This window comes from Rhamphochromis longiceps, linkage group LG2 (genome assembly GCF_057381845.1).
Source record: "Rhamphochromis longiceps isolate RC_006_pf linkage group LG2, R_longiceps_female_GT1.1, whole genome shotgun sequence".
Classification (NCBI taxonomy): Eukaryota; Metazoa; Chordata; class Actinopteri; order Cichliformes; family Cichlidae; genus Rhamphochromis; species Rhamphochromis longiceps.
In genome coordinates, this window is record NC_140558.1 from 6,419,185 (window position 1) to 6,427,129 (window position 7,945).

At 37.2% G+C, this 7,945-nt stretch overlaps 1 long non-coding RNA gene across 1 annotated transcript in view; it reads right to left on the reverse strand.

Annotated features, from left to right (window-relative positions):
- The window catches only part of LOC146676873 (uncharacterized), a 313,285-nt gene that overhangs the window by 282,957 nt on the left and 22,383 nt on the right, over nt 1-7,945 (reverse strand). The gene's annotated exons all lie outside the window — the stretch shown is intronic.

Genomic DNA, 7,945 nt, shown 5'->3' on the forward strand with positions numbered 1-7,945 from the left:
TCAAATGTTGAAAGTCATATTGACATCCAAGCTGGGTCATGGTTTGATGTCCAAATTTTGGATCTGAGTTTTATTTTTTTTTAAGTATTCTCTTCTACTAATATTATTACTGTATATTATTATATAAAAATAGCTGATAGAAATGACTTTCAAGGAGCTACTATTTACTTTTTTACTTTTTTAAAAAACTTTTTTACTCTGCGTACATTTCAGAGCCTGTTTTTCACTTTTACTCTTAACTCTTACTCTTAACACAGGTCCAGGTATTTGTGCTTCTACCACATTAGAAGCGTTTTTCGGGTGTTGACAGGTCTTGGTAGATCATTAGTCGGACACAGCTGTATCTCTATCACAAAGACTTGGAGAGGGTAAGCGTTTCTCCTCAAGAGATTAGATGAAAAAAGATGAAACACTGAAGAGGAAGAATTTACAAGATATATAGAGAAAAAATTTACCTAAAGAAGCATACACAGCACTCATGTACACAAGTGTCTTAGAAACAACTTCTCACATCCAGTGCTGCTATGGAAACAATGTTTGACATGCAAGAAATAATTTATTGCTGGTATGACATGGTTTAAATGGAGAAGGATTTTTCTTTTTTTGTTTTTGTTTTCTTAAATCATCTAATCTAAAAATTAGAAGCCCAGGAAAAATGTATTTTTCCTGGTATACAGCCTACATGATCTCAGTTTCTGATCTCAGTCTCCTTTATACTGTTAACTGTATGAAGAAAACATTTAGTGTCAAGGCTCCAGTCTGACAACTTTTTGATTGCTTTTAATTATTGTGTTTGTCACAGTCTGCAGGGCAGACCGTGTGGGTGTGTGTGGAGGACCCAGGTGCGGACACAGGCGAGAAGACAAAACTAAACATGAACACAAGGTGAGACTTTCTTTTGGCGCTAATAGTCACAAGTATGAAACAAGGCAGAATGAGCAAAACCGAAACACATGCTGGGAAGACTAAAGTGTGACGACTATGAGAAAACTGAAAAAACTGCAACTCTCACTAACTATAACTTATAACTAAGGCTTTAACTACGAGAATAACTGGGATAACGACTAGGATAACGGTGACGTGACATGGAGTAGGTAGCACAGACAAAGTGACACACAGACTAAATACACAAGAGGTGACGAGGGGACGGGAAACACATGGGGACACACCTGATACAGATTAGTGTTTTGACACCAAAGTGAAACTAAAACAATGAACACAGAGCTTTTTCAAAACAAAACAGGAAACATGGAGGCTTAGACATGACAACATAAGCTTAACAGACCTGAATCACATGACAGACTAGACAAGAAACCAAACACAGAAACTAAGGAAACATATGATAAATAATAGCTAACCTTAACCTCCACTAAAACCTAAATAAGAATAACACACAAACTTATAATCACCAACCTAACATGAGAAAAAAAACTCAAAACGTTGGGTCTGACCCAGCCTGTGACAGTGATTTGGTGTTTATTGGTTTAATCTCCCTAGTGTCTTCTTGTCTTTTGTTTAAATCATCCCCATGTAAGGTGTCTCCCTGTTTAAGTGCTGCTTGTTTTATTTTGACAGTCCATTGTCTCATATCTTGTGTTTATTTTATCTTCCTTTTGTCATTGTCCTAGATTACTTTTAAAAATTCCCCAGGTGTTTCAAGTGCCCCAACTTTACTGCACTGAGTATTTTTCTTTCTTTCCTATATTCATTTTTAAAAAATCTTTTTACCTGCCCCTGCTTATACTGCATATGCTGTGAAATGCTAAAAATCTTAACACAAGAAACTTGAAGTAATTTCTCAGACAATGGTTTACACTCTGAGAGGAGCAGCAGTGGATGACACCTGAAGTTTATTGTTTCCTATTGTTTTCCTATTTTCACGTTTAGCTTTCCTGTAAACCTGTGAATATTTAGCAAAAATTGCTAAATTATCATCAATAAGAACTTGGCTCATATAATTCTACACCAATTTCATTTTGTTGATTTAAACCTTTATAATTTGAGTTGATTTTCCTACAGTATGAGAAAACTTACATTACACGCATCCAACCACTAGAGGGTAGCAGATTAGCGCTTTTAAATGACCTGACACTCTTCTCAACGCTTCACAATTGTGACTGTAATCACCTCATTCATAAATCCACGCATCTGCTCAAGTGAACATTCCTGTAATTAGTGACCTTTGAGAATCACTTTAGCACCTAATAGCCTACTTTAATAACATGGTCATTATGATGGCTTCTTATCCATGTAATGACATTGGAGCATTTATTAAATTACATGTAGCCACAGTATTAGGGACAGGTCATCTGCAGCTCTAAATGCAGAGCCTGTATGAATCTTTTGGGTGGAAAACTCAAACCTCTTCTGAGACAGTTCAACTACAATTTTTCATTTCTGTGGTGCTTGTAACTTTCCCTAGGTGGCACTGTTTTCCTGTGCTCAAGGCAGTTATGCATGTTCATACTGGAAAGGACTGTTTTTAGACTGTAGAACAACTGTATAACACTGTTGCTGTTGGTCTTACTGTTAAATAAAAATGTATTTTTGGCATTGCTTAATGCTCAACTATATGGAGCACACGTTTCTTTCCCTAAATGTCAGACTCTGTTCAGCGGGGGGACTGAAGTCATACAAACTTGCCATCATGTTTTTGAATTAGCTGCTTACTGAAATGTATCAGCTGACTGATGACAGGACATTTCTGTTTTAAAAGAGTAGAATAAATCGGTAGAGAACAACATACAGGTGTGTAATCAAAAATACATTTAATTAAGAACAAAGAAAGTTAGATATGTAGTCAGTCCATCAATAATGAGTGTTGTGTTTGTATATGTGAATCAAAGAGTAACCCAATCAACGCTCATCTACTTGGAGGAGAGAGGCAGGGGGAGAGAGGCAGATTGAGACAAACAGGGGGGGGGTGGGGGGGGGGGGGGTGCCTGGGGAGAAAATGAGACGCAGAGATGATAGTTCTGATAGAAGTCAAGAAGCCATGCAAGTTTAAAAATAGACCTCCAAAATAATAGATCTCTGAAATGCACCTGAAACCAATTCTGTATTTAAAAAACAGCAAAGCAATAAGGAATCACCAGACTCACAAATCTCAGAGAAAAAGAAAATAACAAATGCCACTGGGATAGATTAGCACAGGTCAGCTTAGAGAGTATGTGTGTGTGTTTTAAATCTCTCTGATGTATTAAAAGTCGTTGCATTTGATTCATTTGAACCAGCAAACTTACATTGGCCAGTCTGTTTATGGTTAAACAACTTCTGAAATACTAAGCATTTATCTTTTTATGTTTGTCTTGCCTCATGATGTCAGTGAGCCAGACTACATGACCTCTAGTCTGAACCTGCCCCGCCCTGAGGCTGAGCTCAGTCATTTCCTTGTCCTGTTCTATGAGTCTGCTCAACTCAAGGCCAGGCTGTTCCTGTTTGGATTCCACAGCAATGGGTAACATTCACCATGGAAGATTTTTTTTGGAGCGTTGCCTCGGCCACAGTGGTGCCACATTTTTTCCTCTTCCTTCTTCATGCGGGCTTATGAGGTGATGCCTGTTTCCGTGGACCCAGCTTGTGTGGACTATGAAATGAAAGCTGTTATTTATGATAGGAAGTCAAATATGCTGGTGAAACCGTATTTCATCATGTTTCAAAAGTGTCCATCTGGTCTCTGAAGCATTTCCAGTGCTGTGGAATGAAAGGGGTTTTCAAACAGCCCTGGATCATACAAAAAAGTCTCAGTAAAAGAAGTGAATAGTTGTCAACAACAGTTTTCTTTTACCAGATGTCAACAATCTTGCTCACTGTTAAGGTGTATTTGTGGTAGTTTGTATTTGGAGTTATAAGTTAATATAAATACAACCCATCTTCACTCAATAGAGATGTCCAAGAGGTGTCTAAAAACAAGTAGATTTTAATTTGCACTTGTAATTATTATAATTATTATTTCTCTGTAAATGCATGTATTTTAGTGAATTTTCTATGCATCTCACAAAGCTATTCCTATGACTTCCATCTGGTTTTGAGTGAAGTAGTCCTTTGACTGCAATTATAATACAAGTACCTAATTTCTAAGTTTAAAACAAGCTTTAAGGAAGGATAACAGCTTTAATCAAGCTGACTCATAGAACTCAAAGACAGTGACCTAAAGAATAGAAGCATTAATGTTTTATTTCTTTCTCTCAGACTAATCTTAATTTATTTCTTTGAAAACAGTCAAAATTGTGGAGGAAAAAAAAGGATTTCATTCCCCTTTCTGTGATAAAACATGCTCTTTATCTCCGCTGCATATGATTATTAAGTCATTAAATTATTCTGTCACTCCCATTTTCTTTGAAAACATTTTGCAAGAAGCTATTAGCAACTGGCGAGTTTAGATTTGTGGCCTCTTTATGTCTAAAAGACATGTGCAGTGACCCAGGCCAAGGATTCACAGTGTCCATTTTATGCATGGTCCTGTTCCTATTTAGCTCTCTGCCAGAATAGCATCTCCTTCATAAGGATTAACATCCCAGGACTTTATTGTGTTAGCTGTTGTCTTTCAGATTAATGAGTTGAAACAAGACCTCTGTTATGGATTTTAAATAAACTCCTGCTTATGTACTTAGCGCACTGTTTCTCGAAAGCTGGTGTTTCTTAATTGTTATCACTCGACTAATGAAGAAAAACAACAACTCAGAAAATGAAATGCGTAGAAAGGTTTACTGATAGATAAAAGTCAGTACAGTGGATTTTTGGTCAAATAACATAAAGGAAATACAGCTGAAAACAGTTATAAAGAAGTGATCCGCAGTTTTATGTGAGCCCCCCTTTTATTTAATGACTCGTCAAAATGAAGCAATGGAATGACTCAACTTGGAAAAGAGTTTTATCACTCTAGCTGCCTCGCTGTCACAGAATGATCCCCAGTAAATCACAAGCCCATTATTGTCACTAAATTTTTCAGACTAAAGTGGAACTTACCAAGTTTAACTGCAATGTCTCATGCAATGTTGAACTGCACATCTCAAATTAGATATGCTGGTGGGAAAAAAAAAAAGTTAAGGCAAAGTTATTAGTAAATATTATAGTCTGCTCTTATAACATTATAAATTGACTTTTTGTTACCAAATGTGTTAAAAAAATCAATTAATTAAGCAATGACAAACGATAAGAAAAATGAAAGATAAAACATCAGACTCTGACCTAGAGTTTTCTGGAGAAACTGTTTCTCTGTAGTTTGTGAATATGAATATGAAGTTTGAAAGCATAAGCAGTTGTATGCATCAGGAAGCCAAAAAGCCAAAGAAAATCAAAGGTGTCAAAGATGCAGCCAGGGGGGAGAAGTGGCCTTCCAAGTGGTCCAGTTTGGCCTTGCAATGTGTGAAAATGGCAGTGGAGTGGAATTAAATTGCTACCAAAAAATACTGGGTTTTATTTTTCTCAATAAAATGCCAGCATTAACATGCAGGAGGGAAAATACAGGACAAGTTAAAGGTTTGTAAATCTACCAAACGGGTTAAAGATGTTCTCATCATAAAGAGTGATGAGAACAGAAGAACATGAAATAGTTGAAATCTCAGTGAACCTTCTGTTGTCTGTAATTTTTAAGCATGAAGTGAATATTTTAGAAATGTAAATACACTTCAAGAAAAAAACCCTCATTGTTTGTTTTTTTCCTTTTCTTTTTTTAGTGGTGGGGGGGGGGGGGGGGTATTTGGTTTGTTTGTTGGTCCTTTTCGCTATTGCAGAATGCTTTGATGTAAATATATCAATATATAAATATATAGTATAGAACATATGGTATACGATAAGAATATACAGTAATCACCTCTCCCTGCAAAGCTTCAGATCATTCAATAGGTTGTGAAGGAGGGCGAACCGAGTTCAAAATGCTGCTGCTGGGACCATTGGAGTAGGTGAGGGATATTTGGTGCTTTTTTCTTTAGGCTGTTCACATCTTCAATCAGTGCCTACAAATGTTTGCATCAGCTTCAGAGAAAAATACTGTTGTCAGTTTTACGAAGCAGCTTTTGTGAGCCTGCTTTAGACTATCCAAGTTGTTTCTTTTACTCCCACTTGTCTGGATGTTTTCCATCAGAGATGGTGGGTTGAGTTTTGGTCACTGGGAGATGGTTTCTGGGTTTAAAAATGGGACACTTCTCAAATCGGGAACACTAAAGCACAAGTAATGACAGGCTGCTTTTTTGCATATTTTTTTTCTTTTTGTACTGAGTGTAGATGCATATATATGAACCTTACTGCTAAGATTGTCTGACTTTGAAGGTAGCTATTGAGAAAAATGGTAGCTGAAGATATTCTCTGGCGTGAAACATGTTATTTTGGTTTGAAATGAAGGTTCTTTTTGCCAGTTGCAAATATTTTAGAAAAGTGAACACCACTGTGATGTGTTGCCAAACTGAGCACAGGACGTAAAGAGGAAACGCTAAGTAGCAGTGTAACACCAACCACCAAGTTCATGGAGTCTTATAAAAACCTTTACTGTGTGCATGTTTTTCATAATCAGCAAGTGACTCATTAATAGATCTGATGCTAAATGCATGTGGCTTTGATGGTCCTACATTATCTTCCCTTCTTAATTGGGGGCCTAAAATGTAAAAAAAAAGAAATAAATAAATCCCATCAAGTGTCAGAAATCTTAAATAGCATGAGTAATCAATCATAGTGATCTCATTCAGACTTTATTACATGCTCTACATGCCACACCTCTCTCATCACAAGCTGCCTAAATATAGAATGTGACATATCCAGCCCATGACTGCCCCATATATCTCTGAGAGCAGATGTTTGAGATGCCAGTCCATGGGGATGCCTCACCCCAATTCTCTAGCATGTGCGTTCATCCCTTTAATCTGGTTCCAGAGCTTCAGATTTCTCTGCTCAGGTTTACACTTCAACCAGCATGATGACTTTTCATTTCCAGCTACAGTTTATAAAATCTGCACCAATAGTGTATTCATTAATTGTAGACTAATCCGTCTGTCAGCTACTTAACCTAACTGTCTGTAATTGACAGTCTAAAAAGAATCAGGAAGACTCTATATAAATCTCAGGTGACATTTGGCAAGGAGCAGGGTACACCTTGGACAGGGAACATAGAGAGACAGACAAGTCACACTTGCACCCAACAGTTTAACACAGCATGCATGTTTGCACTAATCCCTGTACCACTGTGTCACTAAAAATGTCACATTTTAAAGACCAAAGACAATGCACAATAAAGGAAGATTAAAGCCTTTACTGCACTTTTTGCAGAGAGGTGTTAAGATACTACAGGACTTCAACACAGGTGCAAAAAAAACCCTCTCAAAAACTACCATCACATCATTCAGTTTCTGCATTCATCTAACCAACACACAATGATTTGTATTGAAAGATCAAGACTTTTTGTGATTCTTTTTTTTCTATAAAACCATGTCAGCCTTGCCTACAAGTAACTGACTGTATCGAAGCAATAATGCAGTAAATCTTTCTTCTTCCCAGGGTCAGGATAAGCTAATACCAGCATTAGGTGTACAGAAAAAAAAGCTCCCATTACAGTTGCAAAATAAAATCGGGGCAGGCAAATGGCTGCAGAGGCTCTCATGTGACTGACACTTGGATTGATTCCCCATGACCTCAGATGTCCTGCTCAAATGACCTTGAGCAACAAACTGAATTTAAATCAACGCCATGGGAAACTGATCTGTCACTGCACTGCTCCTGACCTGCAAACCTCCTTGAAAATTAGGAAGATAAAAAGTAAACAGGAAATGTAGAGCTTATATATGCATGCCAGAGCTGATTTCTTTTTCTTTTTCCTGGGGCTGGCAGCACTGTGATTCTATTCCATATAATCCTATCTGGATGTTATCAAAGATAAACCTTATTGCACAATAGGAAGCTGCTCACTTGTTTTTTTTCCTCTTTGGCCTATTACAGGAAAAGAAAAATGTCCAAA